A 26,679-nucleotide genomic window follows, 5' to 3' on the forward strand; every position below is an offset into this window, starting at 1 on the left:
GAAGTGAATGCAAAAGGGCCAACAAGTGCTAAGCATCTCTGGGAACTCCTTCAAGACTGTTGGATAACCATTTCTGGTGACTACCTCTTGAAGCTCATCAAGAGAATGCCAAGAGTGTGCAAAGTAGTAATCAAAGCAAAAGGTGGCTACTTTGAAGAACCTAGAATATAAGATATATTTTCAGTTTCACAATTTTTTAAGTATTTCATTACACATGTTTTAAATCATAATTTCTTCGGCGCTCTATTGGGAGACCCAGACGATTGGGTGTATAGCACTGCCTCCGGAGGCCACACAAAGCAATTACACTAAAAAGTGTAAGGCCCCTCCCCTTCTGGCTATACACCCCCAGTGGGATCACTGGCTCACCAGTTTTCTGCTTTGTGCGAAGGAGGTCAGACATCCACGCATAGCTCCACTGTTTGTAGTCAGCAGTAGCTGCTGGCTATATCGGATGGAAGAAAAGAGGGCCCATATGGGGCCCCCAGCATGCTCCCTTCTCACCCGCGGTGGTGCTTGTAAGGTTGAGGTACCTATTGCTGGTACAGAGGCTGGAGCCCACATGCTGTTTTCCTTCCACATCCCCTGGAGGGCTCTGTGGAAGTGGGATCTTGCCGGCCCCCAAGCCCTGGGGCCGGGCTCCATCCACAGACCCAGAGAACCTGCTGGATTTGGAGCGGGAGTGCCGTTCAGGGACAAGGCCCTGCAACTTTCAGGTACTCTGTGTCCCCGGCAGGCACGGACACTCTCAAGGCTTGCTGAGCGTTATAGTGCGCCGGGGACAGTAGCGCTGTGCGCTGGGGTTAGGTCACTGCAGCTTTGCTGAGTGACGTTACATGTTGGGAACTACTGCGCCGACCGCTCCTGGAGCGGCGGCGCAGCTGCGACTTGTAGTGCGCCGGGGACTTTGCGCCGACCGCGCTTTTACGGCGGCGGCGCTTCTAACTTTAGCCCCCGGCTTCTGCGGCCTAGCGCCGCTTCGTTCCCGCCCCCACCCTGTCAATCAGGGTAGGGGAGAGACGCTGCTCAATTGACAGCGCCGAGGGCTGGAGCTTTATTTACATGCTCCAGCCCTCTCACTAGGCACAGGGGGAAGCAGACTTCCCGCTCTTCGTTGGTGTACGCCCAGGGCCCGCCCCCCCTCTCCACAAGGACGCCGGCAGCCATTACACATGCGGTCTGGCTGGGGAAAGGCAGCAGGCTCTGGGAGACCCAGACTAGAGGGATTTCTGGCGACCACACACCGCTCCTAAGCGGGCGGTAAGCAGCACAGTAGTGCTGGCCCCTCTAGTGCCTCAGTGTTATATTAGTGTACTTTTTTCTTGGTACCATATATATATATATATTTATATAGTGCACTGTAAGGTCGCTTCTTGGCTGGACACCCTGTACTGCTCTGAGGAGGCAGCAACATGTCATCCGCAAAACGCAAGGCTGCCAAGGCACGGGCTGTGTACACTGTTTGTACTGCATGTGGGGCTGATCTACCGGCAGGCTCCAATGACTCACATTGTGTGCAATGTTCAGTCCCAGTGGCACTTCGTCAGCCAGAGCCTATTGTGGTGGTAGCCCAGGCAGAGACGCCTGTGAACCCTGCCCCGGTGACGGGGACAGACTTTGCAGTGTTTGCTGATAAAGTGTCTGTGACTATGACAAAAATCCTGGAGACCTTGCAGGCCAGGCCAGTTCCTCAGACCATGGACACTGCTGTGTCTATGCTCTCCGGTCCCCCTCAGTTGGAACTAATCCGTACTTCAAGGGGGTCTCAAGCATCACAAGCTGAAGTCTCTGACTCAGATGACAGTCCCAGGCAGCCTAAGCGAGCTCGCTGGGAAAGACCCTCGACGTCATCACACTGCTCAGGGTCTCAGCGAGAAGAGTCTCTCTGTGATGAGACTGAGGAAGGTGATCAGGATTCTAATCCTGAGGCCCCTCTCAATCTGGATGCCCCTGATGGTGACGCCATGGTTAATGACCTTATATCGGCGATTAATAGACTGTTGGATATTTCTCCACCAGCTCCTTCAGCAGAGGAGGCAGCTGCACAGCAGGAGAAGTTCCATTTCCTGTATCCCAAGCGTAAATTAAGTGCTTTTTTGGACCACTCTGACTTCAGAGAATCAATCCAGAAGCACGACGCTCATCCAGACAAGCGTTTCTCTAAACGTTCTAAGGATACCCGTTATCCTTTTCCCTCTGAAGTGGCCAAACGCTGGACCCAGTGTCCAAAGGTGGATCCCCCAATTTCCAAGCTTGCGGCTAGATCTATAGTCGCAGTAGAGGATGGCGCTTCACTTAAAGATGCCAACGACAGACAGATGGACCTTTGGTTGAAATCTGTCTATGAAGCTATCGGCGCGTCGTTTGCTCCAGCATTCGCGGCCGTGTGGGCACTCCAAGCTATTTCAGCTGGTCTGGCACAGGTGGATGCTATCATGCATCCAGCAGTACCGCAGGTGGCGTCCCTAACTTCGCAAATGTCTGCGTTTGCGACCTATGCTATCAATGCTGTCCTAGAATCTACGAGCCGTACCTCTATGGCGGCCGCCAATTCTGTGGTTTTGCGCAGAGCCTTATGGTTAAAGGACTGGAAAGCAGATGCTGGTTCCAAAAAATGCTTAACCAGCTTGCCATTATCTAGAGACAGACTGTTTGGTGAGCCATTGGCTGAAATCATAAAACAGTCCAAGGGTAAGGACTCTTCCTTGCCACAGCCCAGAGCAAGTAAACCTCAACAGAAAAAGTGGTAGTCGAGGTTTCGGTCCTTTCGAGGCTCGGGCAAGGCCCAATTATCCTCGTCCAAAACGACTCAGAAAGGACAAGGGAGCTCAGATTCCTGGCGGGCTCACTCACGCCCCAGGAAAGCAAATGGAGGAACCGCTTCCAAGGCGGCTACCTCATGACTTTCGGCCTCCTCCCTCCGCATCCTCGGTCGGTGGCAGGCTCTCCCGCTTTTGCGACATTTGGCTGTCACAGGTCAAAGACCGGTGGGTAACAGACATTTTGTCTCGCGGGTACAGAATCGAGTTCAGTTCTCGGCCTCCACTTCGGTTCTTCAGACCCTCCCCACACCCCAACCGAGCAGATGCCCTGCTGCAGGCGGTGGACTCTCTAAGAGCAGAAGGAGTCGTGATCCCTGTCCCCCCTCAGGAACGGGGGCGAGGATTTTACTCCAATCTCTTTGTGGTTCCAAAAAAGGACGGCTCCTTCCGTCCTGTTCTGGACCTAAAACTGCTCAACAAGCATGTGAACGCCAGGCGGTTCCGGATGGAATCCCTCCGCTCAGTCATTGCCTCAATGTCCCAAGGAGATTTCCTAGCATCAATAGACATCAAAGATGCTTATCTCCACGTGCCGATTGCTACGGAGCACCAACGCTTTCTACGCTTCGTGATAGGAGACGACCATCTTCAGTTCGTGGCTCTGCCATTTGGTCTGGCGACAGCCCCTCGGGTGTTCACCAAGATCATGGCAGCAGTGGTAGCAGTCTTGCACTCTCACGGACACTCTGTGATCCCTTACTTGGACGATCTACTGGTCAAGGCACCCTCTCAGGAGGCATGCCAACTCAGCCTGAATTTTGCACTGGAGACTCTCCAGGCGTTCGGGTGGATCATCAACTTCCCAAAGTCAAATCTGTCACCGACCCAATCACTAACGTATCTTGGCATGGAGTTTCATACTCTCTCAGCGATAGTGAAGCTTCCGCTGGACAAGCAGCGGTCTCTACAGACTGGGGTGCAGGCTCTCCTTCAAAGTCAGTCGCACTCCTTAAGACGCCTCATGCACTTCCTCGGGAAGATGGTGGCGGCAATAGAGGCGGTTCCGTTTGCGCAGTTTCATCTGCGTCCACTTCAATGGGACATTCTCCGCCAATGGGACGGGAAGTCAACATCCCTGGACAGGAAAGTCTCCCTTTCCCAGACGGCCAAGGACTCTCTGCAGTGGTGGCTCCTTTCCACCTCATTATCACAGGGAAGATCCTTCCTACCACCGTCCTGGGCGGTGGTCACGACAGACGCGAGTCTGTCAGGGTGGGGAGCAGTGTTTCTCCACCACAGGGCTCAGGGTACGTGGACTCAGCAGGAGTCCATCCTTCAGATCAATGTTCTGGAAATCAGAGCAGTGTTTCTTGCCCTACTAGCCTTCCAGCAGTGGCTGGAAGGGAAGCAGATCCGAATTCAATCGGACAACTCCACAGCGGTGGCATACATCAATCACCAAGGGGGGACACGCAGTCGGCAAGCCTTCCAGGAAGTCCGGCGCATTATGATGTGGGTGGAAGCCACGGCCTCCATCATATCCGCAGTTCACATCCCCGGCGTAGAAAACTGGGAAGCAGACTTCCTCAGTCGCCAGGGCATGGACGCAGGGGAATGGTCCCTTCACCCGGACGTGTTTCAGGAAATCTGTCGCCGATGGGGAAGGCCGGACGTCGACCTAATGGCGTCCCGGCACAACAACAAGGTCCCAACCTTCATGGCACGGTCTCGCGATCAAAGAGCTCTAGCAGCAGACGCCCTAGTGCAAGATTGGTCGCAGTTCCGGCTCCCTTATGTGTTTCCACCTCTGGCACTCTTGCCCAGAGTGCTACGCAAGATCAGATCCGACTGCAGCCGCGTCATACTCGTCGCTCCAGACTGGCCGAGGAGGGCGTGGTATCCGGATCTGTGGCATCTCACGGTCGGCCAACCGTGGGCACTACCAGACCGACCAGACTTACTGTCCCAAGGGCCGTTTTTCCATCGGAATTCTGCGGCCCTGAACCTGACTGTGTGGCCATTGAGTCCTGGATCCTAGCGTCTTCAGGCTTATCCCAAGGGGTCGTTGCCACCATGAGACAGGCTAGGAAGCCCACGTCTGCTAAGATCTACCACAGAACGTGGAGGATATTCTTATCCTGGTGCTCTGCTCAGGGAGTGTCTCCCTGGCCATTTGCATTACCTACCCTTCTTTCTTTCCTGCAATCTGGGTTAGAAAAAGGTTTGTCGCTCGGCTCCCTTAAAGGACAAGTCTCGGCGCTATCCGTCTTTTTTCAGAGGCGTTTGGCACGCCTTCCTAAGGTGCGCACGTTCCTGCAGGGGGTTTGCCATATTGTACCCCCGTACAAGCGGCCGTTGGATCCATGGGATCTGAACAGGGTACTAGTTGCCCTCCAGAAGCCGCCCTTCGAGCCTCTGAGGGAGGTTTCACTTTCTAGACTATCACAGAAAGTGACTTTTCTAGTAGCGATCACATCTCTTCGGAGAGTGTCTGAGCTAGCAGCGCTGTCTTCCAAGGCTCCCTTCCTGGTCTTCCACCAGGACAAGGTAGTGCTGCGCCCCATTCAGGAGTTTCTCCCGAAGGTGGTATCCTCTTTTCATCTTAATCAGGATATCTCTTTGCCTTCGTTTTGTCCTCATGCAGTTCATCGGTATGAGAAGGATTTACATTTGTTAGATCTGGTGAGAGCACTCAGAATCTACATTTCCCGCACGGCGCCCCTGCGCCGTTCGGATGCACTCTTTGTCCTTGTCGCTGGTAAGCGCAAAGGGTCGCAGGCTTCTAAGGCCACCCTGGCTCGATGGATCAAAGAACCAATTCTTGAAGCCTACCGTTCTGCTGGGCTTCCGGTTCCATCAGGGCTGAAGGCCCATTCTACCAGAGCCGTGGGTGCGTCCTGGGCATTGCGACACCAGGCTACGGCTCAACAGGTGTGCCAGGCAGCTACCTGGTCGAGTCTGCACACTTTCACCAAACATTATCAGGTGCATACCTATGCTTCGGCGGACGCCAGCCTAGGTAGAAGAGTCCTGCAGGCGGCAGTTGCCTCCCCGTAGGGGAGGGCTGTCTTGCAGCTCTAACATGAGGTATTTCTTTACCCACCCAGGGACAGCTTTTGGACGTCCCAATCGTCTGGGTCTCCCAATAGAGCGCCGAAGAAGAAGGGAATTTTGTTACTTACCGTAAATTCCTTTTCTTCTAGCTCTTATTGGGAGACCCAGCACCCGCCCTGTTGTCCTTCGGGATTTTTGGTTTGTTTGCGGGTACACATGTTGTTCATGTTGAACGGTTTTCAGTTCTCCGATGTTACTCGGAGTGAATTTGTTTAAACCAGTTATTGGCTTTCCTCCTTCTTGCTTTTGCACTAAAACTGGTGAGCCAGTGATCCCACTGGGGGTGTATAGCCAGAAGGGGAGGGGCCTTACACTTTTTAGTGTAATTGCTTTGTGTGGCCTCCGGAGGCAGTGCTATACACCCAATCGTCTGGGTCTCCCAATAAGAGCTAGAAGAAAAGGAATTTACGGTAAGTAACAAAATTCCCTTCTTTGATTCCTTCAATGTGAATCTACAATTTTCAGAGTCATGAAAATAAAGAAAACTGTTTGAATGAGGTGTGTCCAAACGTTTGGTGTGTACTGTACTTAAAGGCAATTCTGTCAAAAGGGTTTTACCACCTAATCTAAGAGCAGCATAACATAGCGGCAGAGAACCTGATTCCAGGATCTCCAGTTTCACTTACGGGCGCTGCTTAGTGTAGTGATAAAATCACTGATTAATCATCAGACTATTTGGCATGCTGCAGGTAGTTCAGCATATTCATGAGTTCTGTATAACTGCTAGATCTGCAGCAGAGAAAACATTGATTTTATTAAAATGACAGCAAACAGCTCAGTAAGTGACACATCGCTGGAATCAAGGTCTTTGTCTCTACATTATGCTGCTCTCAGAAGGAGAAGGAATCCATGTCAGAATAACATATTATTCTGTGTGAAAGGTTTAATCTTTGCTCACCTAGCCTGATTGACAGCTCCTCAGTGTCCCTCCTCCCTGCTGCTGTTGGGGGTCACATAATGCTCAGTACTGATGTAGCTTTTAGGCTTGGTGGGCAGAGACTAAATAAACTTCAGCGCTTTATAGCTGGACTCATAAACATCACATTTTATAATCTGAGTTATACAGGTGTTATGACATGGATTATCAAATTAAGTATGTCACAGTCATCAGATCCGAGAACTCGTTTTACCAATTTATGCAGTTTGGTCCGAGAGCTGATAATTCAATTTCTAACTACTTTTTAGTCACCTAGGCTATGTGTCCACGCTGCGGAAAATGCGCGGCTTTTGCCGCGGATTTCTCGCGCAAAAGCCGCGGATTTTCCAGAAATCTGCAGCACAGCTACTCCCCAGCCATTTCTATGGCATTTGGGAAATGCTGTGCCCACGCTGCGGATTTTTCCGCAGCGGAAATCGTGCGGATTTCCGTGCGGAAAAATCTGCAGCATGTCAATTATAGTTGCGGATTTCTCCGCAGGGTCCCATATACTTACCTGCCTCACCGGAGTCACTTTCTCCGTCCGGTGTACAGGAGCGCGGCGAATCCAGGTCAGGACGGGAGAGTTGGGCGGAGCCTGCACGAGCTCCGGTCATGTGACAGCCGGAGCTAGTTCAGGCCCGCCCACCTTCTTCTGCAGACGCTGAGAGAGTGACCCGGCTGCCGGAAAGCGAGGTGCTGCATGATGGAGGTAAGTATGAACTCCCCCGATCACTGCAGCACTTGTTCTGCATTGAGGATGCAGTGCCGAAGACATGGCACTGTATCCTCCATGCAGAATGCCCGCAGCATATCCACACGACATTCCGCAGCATGGAAACAGACAAAAGTTGTGGTCCTGTTTCCTGGGAGCACCTGCGGAATGTCTTGCGGATATATCCGCAGGACACTGTCCCCGTGGGCACATAGACTTACAGTTCTCTCAGTCTCAGGGCAGTAGGAGCCATGTTGTGAGTTGCATATACAGCAAATGGGACCACATTGTAGTAGCTGGAAACAAAGCATTAATTTCCATAATTGATTGACAGTTTTCTTCCTGATGTTATTAAAGGTGTCTCTTTCCAACTTCTGACATTTATGGTTCAGCGCAGCTAGATGCTTATCATGAAGTCTGCAGGAGAGTTAAGGGAAGGTGGCATAATTTTTTTTTCTTCAATAACTGAAAAAATGTAAACTATTTGTTTTAGCATTTTGTTTAAATATTTGTTTTTAATTGAGCGAAATACATTTTTTTTTTAAAAAAAGTTTGATATTTTTCAGTCTTAAAGGGGTGGTTCACCCATTTTTTTTATTTTCTGTATGAGTTCTACTTGCCTTTCTAGGCGTTTTCTCCTTTTGGCTTCTGTTTCCAGTTCTGGCACGGAGCGGCGCTATCCTGCACGCTCAGTGCCTGTCACATGACCCCCTGGAGCTGTGGCCGCCAGCATCCTCTGACGTCCCGGCATTTCCGGGCTCTCAAACTGGACGGGTACGTCAGAGGAGGCTGGCACCACTCAGATTGAGTGACAGGGCTGTGGGCGGTAACTACCGCACATCACAGCCCAGTATCGAGGGGAGGATCCGGAGGACGTCAGTGTGGAGCCGGCGTCCTGCAGATGGTGAGGCACGGGGCGCCAGTGTGAAGTACAGGGGGGGGGGTTCTTCAGCTGAATCCCCCCCCTGCACGTAAGTATGTGATCACACTGTCCACCCGCCCGCTCTGCTGCGATGTCAGGAGAGCGGCCGGTGTCGGGCAGTGTGATCATCTGCTCCTCCCAGCAGCAAGACACTGACAGGCATGTCACCGCTGTGCTCTGCCATCTGTCCTGCTGCATGGGACCAACTGTCTGCACTCTGTCACCTGCACCACAAGTCACAGAGTGGAGACAGTTGGTGACAGAGCACCTCTGCCCCCCCCGTTCTTTCCCCACTCTCTTCTCTCCCCCCACTCTTCTCCCCCTCCCCTCTTCCCCCTCTTCTCTGCCCCCCTCTTATCCCTCTCTCCTCTCCCCTCTCTTTTCCCTCGCTCTCTTCCCCCCCCTCGCTCTCTTCCCCCCCTCGCTCTTCCCCCCCCTCGCTCTTCCCCCCCTCGCTCTCTTCACCCCCTCGCTCTCTTCCCCCCCCTCGCTCTCTTTTCCTTCCCCCCCCCGCACTCTCTTTTCCTTCCCCCTCGCTCTCTTTTCCTTCCCCCCCGCTCTCTTTTCCTCCCCCCTTGCTCTTTTCCTCCCCCACTCACTCTCTTTTCCTCCGCCCCTCGCTCTTTTCCTCCGCCACTCGCTCTTTTCCTCCGCCACTCGCTCTTTTCCTCCCCCACTCGCTCTTTTCCTCCCCCACTCGCTCTTTTCCTCCCCCACTCGCTCTTTTCCTCCCCCACTCGCTCTTTTCCTCCCCCACTCGCTCTTTTCCTCCCCCACTCGCTCTTTTCCTCCCCCACTCGCTCTTTTCCCCCCCACTCGCTCTCTTTTCCTCCCCCACTCGCTCTCTTTTCCTCCCCCACTCGCTCTCTTTTCCTCCCCCACTCGCTCTCTTTTCCTCCCCCACTCGCTCTCTTTTCCTCCCCCACTCGCTCTCTTTTCCTCCCCCACTCGCTCTCTTTTCCTCCCCCACTCGCTCTCTTTTCCTCCCCCACTCGCTCTCTTTTCCTCCCCCACTCGCTCTCTTTTCCTCCCCCACTCGCTCTCTTTTCCTCCCCCACTCGCTCTCTTTTCCTCCCCCACTCGCTCTCTTTTCCTCCCCCACTCGCTCTCTTTTCCTCCCCCACTCGCTCTCTTTTCCTCCCCCACTCGCTCTCTTTTCCTCCCCCACTCGCTCTCTTTTCCTCCCCCACTCGCTCTCTTTTCCTCCCCCACTCGCTCTCTTTTCCTCCCCCACTCGCTCTCTTTTCCTCCCCCACTCGCTCTTTTCCTCCCCCACTCGCTCTTTTCCTCCCCCACTCGCTCTCTTTTCCTCCCCCACTCGCTCTTTTCCTCCCCCCCTCGCTCTTTTCCTCCCCCCCTCGCTCTTTTCCTCCCCCCCGCGCTCTTTTCCTCCCCCCCGCGCTCTTTTCCTCCCCCACTCACTCTCTTTTCCTCCGCCCCTCGCTCTTTTCCTCCGCCACTCGCTCTTTTCCTCCGCCACTCGCTCTTTTCCTCCGCCACTCGCTCTTTTCCTTCCCCCTCGCTCTCTTTTCCTTCCCCCCCGCTCTCTTTTCCTCTCCCACTCGCTCTTTTCCTCCCCCACTCGCTCTTTTCCTCCCCCCCTCGCTCTTTTCCTCCCCCCTCGCTCTTTTCCTCCCCCCCTCGCTCTTTTCCTCCCCCCTCGCTCTTTTCCTCCCCCCCTCGCTCTTTTCCTCCCCCCCTCGCTCTTTTCCTCCCCCCTCGCTCTTTTCCTCCCCCCGCGCTCTTTTCCTCCCCCCGCGCTCTTTTCCTCCCCCCCGCGCTCTTTTCCTCCCCCCCCGCGCTCTTTTCCTCCCCCCCCGCGCTCTTTTCCTCCCCCCCCGCGCTCTCTTTTCCTCCCCCCCCCTGCGCTCTCTTTTCCTCCCCCCCCTGCGCTCTCTTTTCCTCCCCCCCCTGCGCTCTCTTTTCCTCCCCCCCTGCGCTCTCTTTTCCTCCCCCCCTGCGCTCTCTTTTCCTCCCCCCCTGCGCTCTCTTTTCCTCCCCCCCTGCGCTCTCTTTTCCTCCCCCCCTGCGCTCTCTTTTCCTCCCCCCCTGCGCTCTCTTTTCCTCCCCCCCTGCGCTCTCTTTTCCTCCCCCCCTGCGCTCTCTTTTCCTCCCCCCCTGCGCTCTCTTTTCCTCCCCCCCTGCGCTCTTTTCCTCCCCCCTGCGCTCTCTTTTCCTCCCCCCCTGCGCTCTCTTTTCCTCCCCCCCTGCGCTCTCTTTTCCTCCCCCCCTGCGCTCTCTTTTCCTCCCCTGTGCTCTCTTTTCCTCCCCCTGCGCTCTCTTCCTCCCCCCCTCGCTCTCTCCTGGCATGGTCAGTACAGAAATCTCTCCATCGTGGAGGGGTGAGAGGGAGTAATAAACATGGAGTCCCTACTGTGTCTGTGTATTTATTTATAATAAAGTATTTTTCTCTGTGTGGTCTTTTTTTTTTTTTTTTTTTTTTTTTTTAAACCCTTTTATTGGAGATTCTTAATGGCCAGGTCAAACTTGGCCTGACATTAAGAATCTCGGGCTTTATACCAGCTGGTAAAACATAGCTGGTATTAACCCCTTATTACCCAGCGTGCCACCTGCCACCAGGGCCACTGGAAGAGTTGGATACAGCGCCAGAAGATGGCGCTTCTATGAAAGCGCCATTTTCTGGGGCGGCTGTGGACTGCAATTCGCAGCGGGGGGCCCAGAAAGTTTGGGCACCCTTCACTGCGGATTCCAATCCCCAGCTGCATAGTTGTACCTGGCTGGACTCAAAAATTCGGCGAAGCCCATGTCATTTTCTTTTTTTAATTATTTCATGAAATTCATGAAATAAAAAAAAAAAAGGGGCTTCTCTATATTTTTGGTTTCCAGCCGGGTACAAATAGGCAGCTGGGGGTTGGGGGCAGCCCATAGCTGCCTGCTGTACCTGGCTAGCATGCAAAAATATGGCGAAGCCCACGTCATTTTTTTTCAAAAAAGTTTTCAGGCAAAAACCTTTATAAAAAAAAAAAAAAAAAAAAAATGCTTCCCTGGATTTCTATTGCCAGTGAAAGTAACACCAAGCTGCGGGGGTTAGCAGCCAGTAGCTGCTTGGGTTACCCTTAACAATAGAAAATGCAGCGGGAGCCCACAAACAATGTGATTTTTTTTGTTTGTTTTTTTTTTTTAAGTGAATTTTAAAAAAAAAATTGACATGGGCTTCGCCCTTCGAGCACCAGAGCATTTTACTGCTCAATTCATCCCAAGTAATCAGATGACTCCAGTGTCGGCTGATTACTTGTTCTGTGTCCCCCTGCATCCATTGCAGCGTGTACGGGCTGTGAGGTCAGCGGAGTTTAGTCCAGCACTGGAGTCAGCTGATCTGAACGCAGCTGAACTCCAGCCTGCAGACGCTGCGATGGATGCAGGGGGACATAGAACAAGTAAGGTCTAAGCCACACGGCGAGAAACACAGTGCGAGTGGAGTGCGATAAAACATCGCATTCCACTCGGACCAATATTAGCCTGTGTGTCAACGCACATGAGTGATTATTTTCTCCGCCCTAATTGGACCGAGAAAACAATCGCAGCATGCTACAACTGTAATGCAAGACTCTCTCTTTTACCCATTCAAGTGTATGTGGTGAGAGAAAAATCGCACTGCACTTGCGGTACATCGGTGGACTACGGAGGAGAAAGGGAGAGAAATCCCTCCCACCACTCCTCAGTGCTGGCCCACCCCTCGAGTGGCGGACCGCCCCCCGCAGCTGAGGTCTGCTCGCACAGTCGGACCTCAGTCGCAGGGACACACGCATGACACTCAGCTCTGCTGTACTGAGCGTGAGCCGAGTGTAATGCGAGGGGATCGCAGTAATCCCCGTGTGGCCCCAGCCTGATCGGCCGACACTTGAGTCAGCTGATCTGAACTCAGCTGAACTCCTGTACACACAGCCCGAACACACAGCCCGGACACGGTCACATGTGATCGGCAGCAGGCAGCGACTGCTGTTAAGGCTACATTCACATGACCGTTCCGTTTTTGCGGGCCACAAAAAACGGTCCTTTTGTTTCACGGATGCATCCTAGTTGCATCCGTGTGACATCTGCGTGCCTTCCGGGTTTTTTTTGCGGACCGCAAAAAACGGAAGCAGCAAGAAAGATAAATTAGTAGATATAGAGATGGATAGATAGATATAGAGACAGAGGGATAGAGAGGGATGGATGAATGAATGAATGAATAGAGGGCTGGATAGATAGATAAGAAAGACATATATAATGTCCTACCCCCCTGCATATTCTAAGCTGGCACCCTTTTGTGACTGTCATGTGGCACTAAGGTGCTTAGTCTTGTATTTAGCCAAAAAATAATTAAATAAAAAAAAAATGACATGCGGTCCCCCTATCTTTTGTAGCCAGCTAGGGTAAAGCAAACGGCTGCAGCCTGCAAACCACCAGCTGGCAGCTTCACCTTGGCTGGTAATCCAAAACAGAGGCCCTCCCACACTGTTATTTTAAATTAACTAAATAATTTAAAACAAAAAACACTGGGTCCCCCCGAAATTGGATCACCAGCCAAGGTAAAGCATACAGCTGTGGTCTGGTATTCTCAGACTAGGGAGGTTCACCGTTATTGGACACTCCCCAGCCTAAAAATAGCAGGCTGCAGCCGCCCCAGAAGTAGCGCATCCATTAGATGTGCCAGTCCTGGTGCTTCGCGCCAGCTCATCCCGTTGCGGTGGCAAAGGGGGTAATATATGGGGTTAATACCAGATGTGTAATGTCACCTGGCATCAAGCCCTGGAGTTAGTGATGTCAGGCGTGTATCAGATACCCGACATCACAAACCCAGGCAGTAATAAAAAAAAATAGACAACAAACACATTTTTATTTGAAAAAAACACTCCCCAACACATTCCCTCTTTCACCAATTTATTAGAAAGAAAAACAAATCCAGGTCTGGTGTAATACAAGGGGGTCCCACGATGATCCATACCATAGTCAATGTCCCAGTCAATGAAGAACAGAATGTTCCCTATTTGCTGGGAGAGCTGTGCAGTGACCTGAGCTAACATCAATAGGTCAGCCCAGGTCACTGCAGGGCATGACGAGTGCTGCTATCAGGAGGTTAGCGAGGTATATTACCTGCGATGATCGCTGAACTCCTGACAGCAGCGCTGTCACCGAGTTCAATGACCGCCGCCTTCACAAACAAAGTATCGTGAGCGGCCCGTGACGTTACCACTAGTCACAGTCTCTGGTCGACAGCGAGAGGTGATGTGACAAGCGGCGGGCATAGAAGGCAGTGACGACCGCTGACGTCAAGAGGGCAGGAATTCATCACCGTATGTAATGAACTTACTAACCTCCTGACGGTAGTGCTTGTCATCCCCGAGGCTGCTGACACTGCAGTGTGGGCCGCTGCTGACACTGCTGAGCGGGCAGCCGCGGGGCTGGAGCGGGACACTGACTGCACGGGCACCCAACGGAAGTCACATGGAAGTGTTTCCGGGGAATTTTGCGGATCCATTGACTTGTATTGAGTCACGGTTCGTTATTACGGAACAGAATAGGACATGTTCCATAATAATGGAGCGGACATACGGCATCCGATGTGTTTTTTTTTTTTCTTAATCGTTCCTTATGGGAGACCCAGACCATGGGTGTATAGCTTCTGCCTCCGGAGGACACGCAAAGTACTACACTCAAACGTGTAGCTCCTCCCTCCTAGCATATACACCCCCTGGTAGCCAGTCCTAGCCAGTTTCAATGCTTTGTGTTCAGGAGGTCACACACACATATGCATTCTCTGATTTTTGATTTTTTGGATTTCAAAGATTTGGAAGAAAAGCGGGTCCAGTCTGGACTCCCGGCATGTCCCTTCTCACCCCACTGTGTCGGCGGTGCTGTTAAGGTTGATTTTACAAGGCTGGAGCCTTCACATGCCGCGCTCCTTCACCATCCCCTGGGGCTCTGGCTTGAAGTGGGAGCCATCACGGTTCTCACTGCTTTGCAGGAGACCGGTCTCCATCCGCAGCCCTTTCAGGATCCTGCCGGACGGAGCGCTCACCTCCCAGGGACCTGGCACCTGTGTCTCACAAGCTAAGTACTGAGACGTTTTTACCACAGAAAGTGGTCTTTCCAGGGGTCCCTTGTACTTTATTTATTGGGGAGAGTGTGTTATATGACTGTGTTAACATTTCCGGCCGGTTCTCCAGTTTTCACTGGAGAACCGCGCCGATGGTGCCTGCACGCTGGCCGCATGTTTAAATCTAGGCCCCGGCTTCGCCTGAGGCCTACTTTCGGTTTCACTGCCCCTGCATGTCAGTCATGCAGAGGGACAGTGCGGCTCCGCCCAGCGGCTGTTCAGCACAGGGAACGGACACTCCTCACTGAGGAAAGATTCCCTCCCCTGTATATCTCATTTGCCCGCTCTCAGAGTAGGCCCCGCCCCCTCTCCTCGCTCCGGTCGCCATTTTCTCAGCGTTCTCAATGTCTGCATAGGCACAGAGATACCACATTGTGACAAATGGGGGCCTGGGCTGGGGGACTGGAGGGCACAGAAATGTATGTTAAACGGTCTGGCAAGCCACAACCTCCGGTTGTGCAGCTGCTTATATTCTCTGTTTATATACTCTGCTGGGGGTCATTCTGGACAGAGCCCCCACTTCTGCAGCATGTCTCACATCAGAGCAAGGCTGCAAGGCTGTTCTTAATATGCACTGCATGTAGACTCGTACTGCCTGTACCGAGCACATAAACACTCAGGCTGGAGTCTCATCAGTGGTCCCTCCAGCTGCTCCGGCTCCGGTGGTGCTGAGCATGCATTAGCCCCCTTCTCAGGGCGCTTCTGCTGCTACGGCTCGCTCAGCTCACAGGGAACTCTTCATCTGGTCTCAGACCCCGTCCTCCTAAAATGGAGACGCAGGGTCCCCTGTCCTTCCCCGTCCCGCAGCTCTGATTCACGAGCTGACTCACTGGACGAGGAGGATGTCTTTACTAGGGGCTCGGACGCTACTTCATGTACCATTGATCTGTCCGAAGGTGATGCAGATGCTAATGATTTGATTGCGTCCATTATATTTGTACTGGACCTCAATCCGCCTGTATCAGGGGAGCATCCCTCTCTGGCAGAAAGGCATCAGTATACCTTAAAGAGAACAAGGAGTGTGGTCCTTCACCACTCCAGTTTTCAGCCCACTGTGACCAAGCCCAGAGCCTGTCCTGACAGACGCTCCCAAAGCGTGGTTCTGATGACTGTTTCCCCCTTCCACCAGAGGTGGGCAAGGAGTGGGCTCATTCACCAAGGGTGGTCCCTCTGGTGTCTAGATTTTCAGCCCGGATAGTTGTATCAGTGGCTGACGGCACCTCTCTAAGGATCCCACTGTACATTAATTCTGTACTGGACCTCAATCCGCCAGTATCAGAGGAGCAACCCTCTCTGGCAAAAAGGCACCAGTTTACCTTGCCTAAGAGAACAACCAGTGTGTTCCTTAACCACTCCAGTTTTCAGGCCACTGTGACCAAGCCCAGGGTCTGCTCTGACAAACGCTTCCCAAAGCGTGGTTCTGATGACAGTTTTCCCCTTCCACCAGAGGTGGTCAAGGAGTGGGCTCATTCACCAAAGGTGGTCCCTCCGGTGTTTAGACTCTCAGCCCGGACCGTTGTATCAGTGGCTGATGGCTCCTCACTTAAGGTTTTGCTGTCCGCCAGGTTGTCCTTCTGGCCAAATCTATATGGAGGCGGCAGGGGCCTCGTTCTCCCCAGCTTTTGCAGCAGTGCGGGCTTTCAAAGCCATCTCTGCTTCTCTAGAGGAGATGCATTCCCTCACAGGGACTCTATGCCCGAAATGGTTGCCTTAACTTCAGTCTTTTCATCCTATGCCATGTCTGCCATGCTGGAGACTCTCACCGCACTGCGGTGGTCTCGGCTAATTTCCTCGCTATCCGCAGGCTCCTGTGGCTTCGGAAGTGGAAGGCAGATGCTTCTAAAGAAGTTCCTTGCTGGGCTCCCTTTTGCTGGGACCAGACTATTCGGGAACAACTGGATGAAATTATTAAGGAAGCTCTTGGCGGGAAGAGTTCTTCCATGCCACAAACCTAAACCAGGAAACCTGTCCAGGGCAGGAATCAGTCGAGGTTTCGATCTTTTCGTTCCTCCATCTGATCATTCTCTAAGCCCTCGGCCTCGTCCACTAGCTCAGCCAAGGATCGTAAACCCAAATGGCGCACGAAGCCGCGTCCTCAGAAGACCGCAGGAGATGCTGCCACTAAGTCAGCCTCCTCCTGGCTTTCTGGCCACGCCAGCAACGTCCTTGGTCGGTGGCAGGCTCTCCCACTTGGCTACGTATGGTTTTAACACGTCTCCGATCAGTGGGTGCGGGATACCATCTCCCACGGCTACAGGATAGAATTCTATCCAGCCCGCCAAACAGATTTTTTTCGGTCAACTCCCCCCTGCTCCAAGGCCGCCGCCTTCTCACAGGCTGTGGCATTCTTGCAGGCCAATGGAGTAATTGTACCGGTTCCCGACTGGGAACGGTTCTGAGATTTCTGCTTAAATCTATTCCTAGTCCCCGAAGAGGGCGGTGCCTTCCGACCTGGATCTCAAGCTTCTCATGCATGTTCAGGTGCGGCATTTTCGCATGGAGTCTCTGCGATCAATCAATGACCCAAGGAGATTCCCTAGCATCCATCGACATCAGAGATGCCTATCTGCATGTGCCAATCGCAGTTTCACACCAGCGTTGGCTACGTTTTGCAATCAGAGTGGTCCAATTCGTGGCTCTTCCCTTGGGGTTAGCCACGGCCCCTCGAGTATTCTCAAGGTCGGGGCAGCTGTGATTGCGGTCCTGCACCTCTAGGGGTTGGCAGTGATCCTTTTGTCCTGGACGGCCTTCTAGTCTGGGCTCCATCCAGTGCAGACTGTTAGCGGAGTGCCTCGCTCACTCTCGCCACTCTAACCAATTCGGGTGGCTTGTCATTCTGTCCAAGTCCACTCTGACTTCGACCCAGAAGTTCACGTACCCAGGGATGCAATTCGAGACTCTGTCGGCACTTGTGAAGCTGCCCTTAGTCAAACAGCAGTCCCTCCGCTGGCGGTCGACGTCGTTCCATCAGGCACCTAATACAGGTGCTGGATCAGATGGTGGTGTCAATGGAAGCGATTCCCTTGCCCAGTTCCATCTGCGTCCTCTGCGGCTGGATATTTTCCGCTGTTGGAACAAGCGGACTTCCTCCTTCCACGGGGTGGTGGCTTCGCCACAGACCAGGGGCTCGTTTCAGTGGTGGCTTCGGCCCCTCTGTCTCAGGGACGCTCCTTCCTAGCCCCGTCCCGGGTGATCCTCACCAGGATGCTAGTCTATCCGGCTGGGGAGCAGTATATCTCCACCATGGAGCGCAGGGCACTTGGACTCTGTCCGAATCAGCCCTCTGGATCAATGTGCTGGAAATCAGAGCTGTGTTTCTAGCTCTCTAAGCCTTTCACCATCTGTTGGCGGCCAGGCACATTCGAGTCCAGTCAGAAAACGCTACAGCGTTTGCCTACATCAACCTCCAGGGCGGGACACTCAGTCGCCTGGCAATGTTGGAGGTTCATCGCATTCTTCAGTGGACGGAGGACTCCTAGTCCACCATATCCGCAGCCCACATCCCAGACGTGGACAACTGGGAGGCAGATTATCTCAGCCGTCAAACCTTGGCTCCACGATCCTCAGGTTTTTGCGGCAGACGCACTGGTTCAAGTTTGGTCCCAGCTTCGTCTGTCTTACGTGTTTCACCCTCTAGTTCTTGCCCAGAGTCCTGCGCAAGATCAGAAAGGAGGGCCGTCGGGTCATTCTCATTACTCCAGACTGACCCAGGCAAGCTTGGTACCCTGACCTGCTCCGTCTGTCCGTAGAGGTGCCATGGCATCTCTCGGACTGTCCAGACCTTCTCTCACGAGGTCCGTCTTTCCGCCAGAATCCTGCGGCTCTCAGATTGACGGCGTGGCTTTTTGAGTCCTGGATCTTGACGACTTCTGGTATCCCTCCTGAAGTCATCTCCACTATGACTCGAGCTCGGAAGTATCCTTTGGCCTTTTTGGCCTTGCCGAACCTCCTGTCCCTTCTACAGTCCGGTCTGCAGCTAGGACTATCCCTCAATTCCCTTAAGGGACAGGTCTCGGCTCTGTCAGTGTTGTGCCAGCGGCGTATCACCCGGCTGGCTCAGGTGCGCTCCTTCATGCAGGGCGCATCTCGCATCATTCCGCCTTACCGGCGGCCTTTGGAGCCCTGGGACCTTAATCCGGTCCTCACGGCTTCCGGAAACCCCCCTTTGAGCCTCTTAGGGAGGTTTCTTTGTTTCGTCTTTCACAGAAAGTGGTCTTTCTAGTGGCCATAACTTCCCTCAAGAGAGTCTCTGTTTTGGCTGCACTCTCTTCGGAGTCACCCCTTTTTTGGTTTTTCATCAAGACAAGGTGGTTCTCCGTCCGACTCCGGACTTTCTCCATAAGGTGGTTGCTGCTTCCACCTTAACCGGGGCATTTTACCTGCCTTCCTTTTGTCCGGCTCCTGTTCATCGCTTTGAAAGGGCGTTGCATACTCTGGATCTGGTGCGGGTGCTCCGGATCTATGTGTCTCGCACCGCTGTTCTTAGGCGGTGCACCTCTCTTTTGTGCTGACCACTGGTCAGCGTAAGGGCCTCTCTGCATCTAAGCCGACCCTGGCTCGTTGGATTAGGTCGGCCATTTCTGATACCTACCAGTGTACTCAAGTGCCTCTCCCGCCGGGGATCAAGGCACACTTGACCAGAGCTGTCGGTGCCTCTTAGGCTTTCAGGCCCAGGCTACGGCTCAGCAGGTCTGTCAGACTGCCACTTGGATTAGTCTGCATACCTTTTCGACGCACTACCAAGTGCATGCTCATGCTTCGGCAGATGCGAGCTTGGGCAGACGCATCCTTCAGGCGGCTGTCGCCCATTTGTGAAGTTAGGTTTCGCCTACTTCTCAGTTTTTCTGTTAATTCCCACCCATGGACTGCTTTGGAACGTCCCATGGTCTGGGTCTCCCATAAGGAACGATGAAGAAAAAGAGAATTTTGTTACCGTAAATTCTTTTTCTTATAGTTCCGACATGGGAGACCCAGCACCCTCCCTGTTGGCAGGTTTCTTGTTCCGTGTGTTTTCACCGGCTGTTGTTGTTGTAGACAGAGGTTCCGGTTGTTCCGGGTTTTGCTCTGTCTCTACTTGTGGGTGGATGTCCTCCTTCAGCTTTTGCACTAAACTGGCTAGGACTGGCTACCAGGGGGTGTATATGCTAGGAGGGAGGAGCTACACGTTTGAGTGTAGTACTTTGTGTGTCCTCCGGAGGCAGAAGCTATACACCCATGGTCTGGGTCTCCCATGTCGGAACTATAAGAAAAAGAATTTACGGTAAGTAACAAAAAATTCTCTTTTTTTTGTAGGATCGGATGCACATGGAAGTGCTACCGCGTGCCATCCGATCCTACACAAAAGACATTGAAAAGATGGTCCTGTCTGTGGGGCCGCAAAAAAACAGGAACTGACCAGGACAAACGGAACGGTCATGTGAATGAGCCCACCTGCAGCTATTGCAGCGTGTGCGGGCTGTAAGATCAGGAGTCAGCTGACTCCAGCGCCGGCCGATAAATTCTGTGTCCCGCTGCAGAACGATCCGGTAAAATAACGGTTGCATGCGCTGCACATTTAATCCACAGGATCCGGTCATATGCGGTTTGCGGATGATACGGACGACACACAGACTAGGCAAGAGGGAAAAAAGCAATCTCATCACCCCGGTACTTTTTTTTCCCCAATTATTTTTTCACATGTTGCGTCGGCTAATAATCATAATTTTGTGTACACACACACACACACACACACACACACACACACACACACACGCTTTCTTCCCCTGGTTGTGTGCAGAGCTGGCAGCTTCGGATGTCTGTATGATTTCTCTCATCCACAAACGGAAGAGGCAGGGAGGAGGCTTTGGGTGGAGATCTGAGGGGGGTGTGTTAGATAAGCTAGACACCGCCCTAGAGCCACGAAGAATTCTGGAACTTGTAGGAACTGAACACAGGAAGTCAGAGGAGAGATTAACCCCATCAGAGCTGGAGCCAGCAATGAGCATGTGCTGCTAGTGCACAATAAAACCTAATTTTGCTGAAAAAAACATAATAGATGTGTTGAGGGGCACATATTAGCAAGATTTATCAGAAAAAAAAAAATCCGTTTTGGTAACTGGACAACTTCTTTAAACACTAGGGAAAGCAGCTGCTGAAAACCTAGTGTACAACTAGCTCACAATACAACTGCAGTAAAAGAGGATGGCGTCTGCTCTCATGTGTGTGATGTCACATATTTACTCCCCTACTGGGTGTTTACAAAAGGATAAGGGAGGAGTATGGAGCCATTTTGTTGGTGACTGCAAAGTGATCCTGAACTGTGGAAATTGTCACTGCGGACAGCTGGCATAGCGCTCTACTGTATAATGTGCCCCACTGTATATTATACCCCATATACTCTTCCCCCATAATACTATGCCCCTTAATACTGTCCCACCATATTACTGTGTCCCATAATACTGTCACCATATTAATATGCCCCATATTACAGGGCCACTATATTACTGTGCCCCATATTAATGAGCCACCATATTACTGTGCCCCATAATACGGTCACCACAATAGTGCGCCCCCCTAATTCTGTGCGCCTCCCTAATTCTGTGCGCCCCCCTAATTCTGTGCGCCCCTCTAATTCTGTGCGCCCCCCCAATTCTGTGCGCCCCCCTAATTCTGTGCGCCCCCCTAATTCTGTGCGCCCCCCTAATTCTGTGCGCCCCCCTAATTCTGTGCGCCCCCCCCCTAATTCTGTGGGCCACCCCCAATTCTGTGCCCCCCCCTAATACTGTGCTCCATATTTCTGTGTCCCCATATTACTGTGCCCCCAATAGAAAAAAGTTGCTTCCTGATATCAGCTTTGTTTGCTGAGTCCCCACCCCTTCTGGTCACATGGGTATAACCTCACCACAGGTCCTGGAAGTGAAGTGTTACATTGATTGTATAATACTTATGCTAATTCTAACAGGGGGAGGGGATAACTATGAATACCCCCCACAGATATTATCTGATCCTCAGCTGCTGTCACTCAAGCAGCTTCCGATTTTTATAAACTTTACTTTCTTTATCGTTCCTTTGGGAGACCCACACCATGGGTGTTTAGCTTCTGCCTCCGGAGGACACACAAAGTACTACACTTAAAAGTGTAGCTCCTCCCTCTGAGCTTATACACCCCCTGGTAGCCAGTCCTAGCCAGTTTATTGCTTTGTGTCAGGAGGCATACATCCACACATGCATTCTCATCTGATTTGTTTTGACTTTTGGAAAGAGTTTGAAGAAAAGCGGGTCCATGTTTGGACTCCCGGCATGTCCCTTCTCACCCCACTGTGTCGGCGGTGTTGTTAAGTTTGATTTACAAGGCTGCAGCCTTACATGCTGCGCTCCTTCACCATCCCTTCTGGGCTCTGGCTTGAAGTGGGAGCCAGCACGGTCTCCATGCCTGGCAGGAGTCCGGTCTCCATCCACAGCCCCTTGAGGATTCTGTTGGACCGGAGCACTCATCCCCAGGGACATGGCCCTGCGTCTCAGCAGCTAAGTACCTGAGACGTTTATGTTGGGGGTCCCGGTTCTTTATTGTAAGGGGAGAGTATGCTGTATGTAATTGTTTTAACTTTTCCGGCGGGTTCTCTAGCATTTGCCTGAGAACCGCGCCGATGGTGCCTGCTTGTCGGCCTCGCCGCTTAAATTTAGGCCCCGGCTTCGCCGGAGGCCTAGTTTCATTTTCCTGCCCTCGCATGTCACTCATGCAGAGGGACAGGTTCGGCTCCTCCCGGCGGCCGTTCTACACAGGGGAGGGACACTCCCCACTGCTGGGGCGTCCCTCCTTCCCTGCAGGTCTCTATAGCCCTCCAGTTTCCGCTCTTTTATAGGAACGCCCTCTTCTCAGGCAGAGTTCACTCTGCTCTGGGACATCCTGCATTCTGCATCTCTGCTGAGGTGCTGCGACTGGGGGACCGGGCTTCGAGATCTGGAGGGCACACAACACCGCGCTCAGCGGTCTGGTAAGCCACAGCCGGTCTCCGGTTGTGGACCTCTGTATATTCTCCCTGGGGTTCATTCTCTGCAAAGCCCCCACTCCAGCAGCATGTCTCACACAAGGAGCAAGGCTCCAAAGCCTTATTCTGCATGCACTGCATGTAAGCTCCTGCTGCCTGAGCCAAGCACCTATCCACATTGTGATGTCTGCTCTAACTTGGCGGTGCCACAGCCTGGAGTCTCCCCCCCAGTGGTCTCTCAGGCTGCTGCTGCACCTGTGATTGAACCCCCGGCCTGGGTAGAGTCCTTTTCTAGGTCCATATCCCAGTCATTTGCTGAGTCCATGGGGCTTTTGTCCAGGACTTTGATGAATATGCATCAGCCCCCCTCACAGCGTGCCTCTAATACTCTTGACAGAGGACTCCTATCCTCTGACCTCCGTCCATCAGAGCTCACGGAGGATTCATCATCTGATCCCAGACCCCGTCCTTCTAAAAGAAGGCGCAGGGTTTCCTCCCCCTCCCCATCCCACGGCTCTGTCTCAAGAGCTGACTATCAAGATGAGGAGGATGCCCTCACTGGGGGCTCGGAGGCTATGTATCCCATCGATTTCTCTGAGGGTGACTCAGATCTTAGTGATTTGATTGCTTCTATTAATTCTGTGCTGGATCTCAATCCGCCAGTGTCAGAGGAGCAACTCTCTTTGGCAGAAAAACATCAGTTTACCTCGCCTAAGAGAGTGAAGAGTGTGTTCTTTAACCACTCCAGTTTTCAGACCGCTGTGACCAAACCCAGGGCCTGCCCTGACAAACGCTTTCCAAAGCGTGGTTCTGATGACCGGTTTCCATTTCCACCTGAGGTGGTCAAGGAGTGGTCCAAAGGTAGACCCTCCGGTGTCTAGGCTATCAGCCCGGACCGTTGTGTCGGTGGCTGACGGCACCTCACTTAAGGATTCCACTGACCGTCAGATTGACCTTCTGGCCAAATCTGTGTATGAAGCTGTGGGGGCCGCGTTTTGCCCAACTTTTGCAGCAGTGTGGGCTCTCAAAGCCATCTCTGCTTCTCTAGAGGAGATGCATTCCCTCACCAAGGAATCTATGCCTGAGATGGTTACCTTAACTTCTCAGGCTTCAGCTTTTTCATCCTATGCCATGTCTGCCATGCTAGAGGCTGCTCACCGCACTGCGGTGGCTTCAGCTAATTCTCTTGTTATCCGCAGGATTTTGTGGCTTCGAGAGTGGAAGGCAGATGCTTCTTCCCAGAATTTTCTTTCTGGGCTCCCTTTTGCTGGTTCACGGCTGTTTGGTGAACAGCTGGATGAAATCATTAAAGAAGCTACTGGCGGGAAGAGTACTTCCATGCCACAAACCAAGACCAGGAAACCCGCCCAGGGTAGGAATCAATCGAGGTTTCGTTCCTTTCGTTCCTCCAACTGGTCATCCTCTAAGCCTTCCGCCTTGTCCGCTAACTCAGCCAAGGATCATAAATCCAACTGGCGCCCAAAAGCGCGTCCACAGAAGACCGCAGAAGGTTCTGCCACTAAGGCAGCTTCCTCATGACTCTCGGCCCGCTCCAGCCACGTCCTTAGTCGGTGGCAGGCTCTCCCACTTTGGCGACGCTTGGTTAAAGCAAGTCTCCGATCAGTGGGTGAGAGACATCAAATCTCAAGGCTACAGGATAGAATTCTCTTCCAGCCCTCCAAACAGATTTTTTCTCTCAACTCCCCCCTGCTCCAAGGCCGCCGCCTTCTCGCAGGCCGTGGCGTCCTTGCAGGCAAACGGAGTGATTGTCCCAGTTCCCGCTCAGGAACGGTTCAGAGGTTTTTACTCAAATCTCTTCCTAGTTCCAAAAAAGGACGGTACCTTCTGGCCCATCCTGGATCTCAAGCTTCTCAACAAGCATGTCCGGGTGTGGCATTTTCGCATGGAGTCTCTGCGATCAGTCATTGCCTCAATGACCCTAGGGGAGTTCCTGGCGTCCATCGACATCAGAGATGCCTATCTACATGTGCCAATCGCAGTGTCACATCAGCGTTGGTTACGTTTTGCGATAGGAGAGGATCATTTCCAATTCGTGGCTCTCCCCTTCGGGTTAGCCACGGCCCCTCGGGTATTCACCAAGGTCATGGCGGCAGTAATTGCGGTCCTGCACCTCCAGGGGTTAGCAGTGCTTCCTTATCTGGACGACCTTCTTGTCAAGGGTACATCCAGCGCAGACTGTCAGCGGAGTGTTTCGCTCACTCTCGCCACCCTAGCCCAATTCGGGTGGATTGTCAATCTTCCCAAATCCACTCTGACTCCGACCCAGAGTCTCACGTACCTAGGGATGCAGTTCGAGACTTTGCCGGCACTTGTGAAGTTGCCCTTAGACAAACAGCTGTCACTCCGGTTGGCGGTGCGCTCTCTCCTGAGTAGAGTTGAGCGCGGTTCGCGGTTCGAGGTTCTCCAGTTCTAGGCTCGAGTGATTTTGGGGCCTGTTCTAGATCTAACTAGAACTCGAGCTTTTTGCAAAAGCTCGATAGTTCTAGAAACGTTCGAGAACGGTTCTAGCAGCAAAAAAAAAGCTAATTCCTAGCTTGGTTTCCGCTGTGTGAATCACACTATTATGACATTTCAGTGTATAGTGTGCGTGAACAGCGCCTTCAGATCACTGCTGTTTCTATAATGGTGATCGCCATTTTTTTTTTTTCCTTGTCTTCCTTCCCTAAGCGTGCGCGTGTAGTGGGGCGGGCCAGCATGTCAGCCAATCCCAGACACACACACAGCTAAGTGGACTTTTAGCCAGAGAAGCAACGGCATGTGTGATAGGATGTCCATGTCACATGTCCCTGCATTATAAAACCGGACATTTTCCTCCAGGACGCCATTATCTCTTCTGCGTCTTTGGTGTCAGGCATCACTGTCGCAGCTCCGTCCTCCTGAGTCCTATCGCCGATACAGCTGTATGCGCTCCATACACAGCGCTGGACAGCTTAGGGATAGCACTTTCTAGCAGTCCTTTTAAGGGCTCAAACCGTTAGGGTCAGAGCCATAGGTGACAGGTCCTGAAAACAGCGACAGCGTCTGTGTAGCCAAGGTCAGGGATTTCCTCCCTGCATTTCCCTATTAGGAGGGAATAGAAAGGCAGGCTTCCATTCCTCTATCCAGAGCCCCACAATCCTGCCACTGTACCCTCCTGTCCTCTGCACACTCCAACTCATTATAACTAAGCCATTATACTAGCAAACACTCAGTGTACCTAGTGGCATCCTAAACGTGGCTATTGGACTGTTGTCTAGTCACACTAGTGCAAAGACATTTGCAGAGCACCTCTGCCTGCATTGCACACTCCAACTCATTATAACTAAGCCATTATACTAGCAAACACTCAGTGTACCTAGTGGCATCCTAAACGTGGCTATTGGACTTTGCTATAGTCACACTAGTGCAAAGACATTTGCAGAGCACCTCTGCCTGCATTGCACACTCCAACTCATTATAACTAAGCCATTATACTAGCAAACACTCAGTGTACCTAGTGGCATCCTAAACGTGGCTATTGGACTGTTGTCTAGTCACACTAGTGCAAACACATTTGCAGAGCATCTCTGCCTGCATTGCACACTCCAACTCATTATAACTAAGCCATTATACTAGCAAACACTCAGTGTACCTAGTGGCATCCTAAACGTGGCTATTGGACTTTGCTATAGTCCCACTAGTGCAAAGACATTTGCAGAGCACGTCTGCCTGCATTGCACACTCCAACTCATTATAACTAAGCCATTATATTAGCAATTTTTACTGCCAGTTTAAGGGCCGTAGTTGCATTGTCAGGGATATTTATTCTTTATTATTCTGCTGTTAATAAAGCTAGACCACCACTGCAATCTACACCACCTCTCAATTTTTACTACCACATTGTCAGTCCACAATCTTGTCGCAATCAACATGAGTGGCAAAATGATAGATGCTGGTGGAAAGGGGAAGAGGCGTGGTGGAAAAGGCAAAAAAGGTTTTGTCCGTGGGGAAGGTGGCAAAGCTCCATTATCATCTGCTGAAGATAGACCATCTACCAGCAAAAGTAAGATGTCTACTACTTACCGTGGACAATCCGATGTGCTCCCTTTTTTACGGACACGAAAAACAGGAACAAAGGTAGATGATGGGCAAAAAAGGAAAATGCTTGAATGGATCTCAAGTGGTCCAACAAGTGCCCTCTCAG

General features: G+C 52.3%; 1 protein-coding gene across 1 annotated transcript in view; it reads left to right on the forward strand.

The window, feature by feature from the left end:
• Positions 1-26,679, forward strand: part of PRKDC (protein kinase, DNA-activated, catalytic subunit) — a 527,347-nt gene that overhangs the window by 97,946 nt on the left and 402,722 nt on the right. The gene's annotated exons all lie outside the window — the stretch shown is intronic.

The sequence above is a fragment of the Anomaloglossus baeobatrachus genome, chromosome 6 (genome assembly GCF_048569485.1).
Source record: "Anomaloglossus baeobatrachus isolate aAnoBae1 chromosome 6, aAnoBae1.hap1, whole genome shotgun sequence".
NCBI classification, from domain to species: domain Eukaryota; kingdom Metazoa; phylum Chordata; class Amphibia; order Anura; family Aromobatidae; genus Anomaloglossus; species Anomaloglossus baeobatrachus.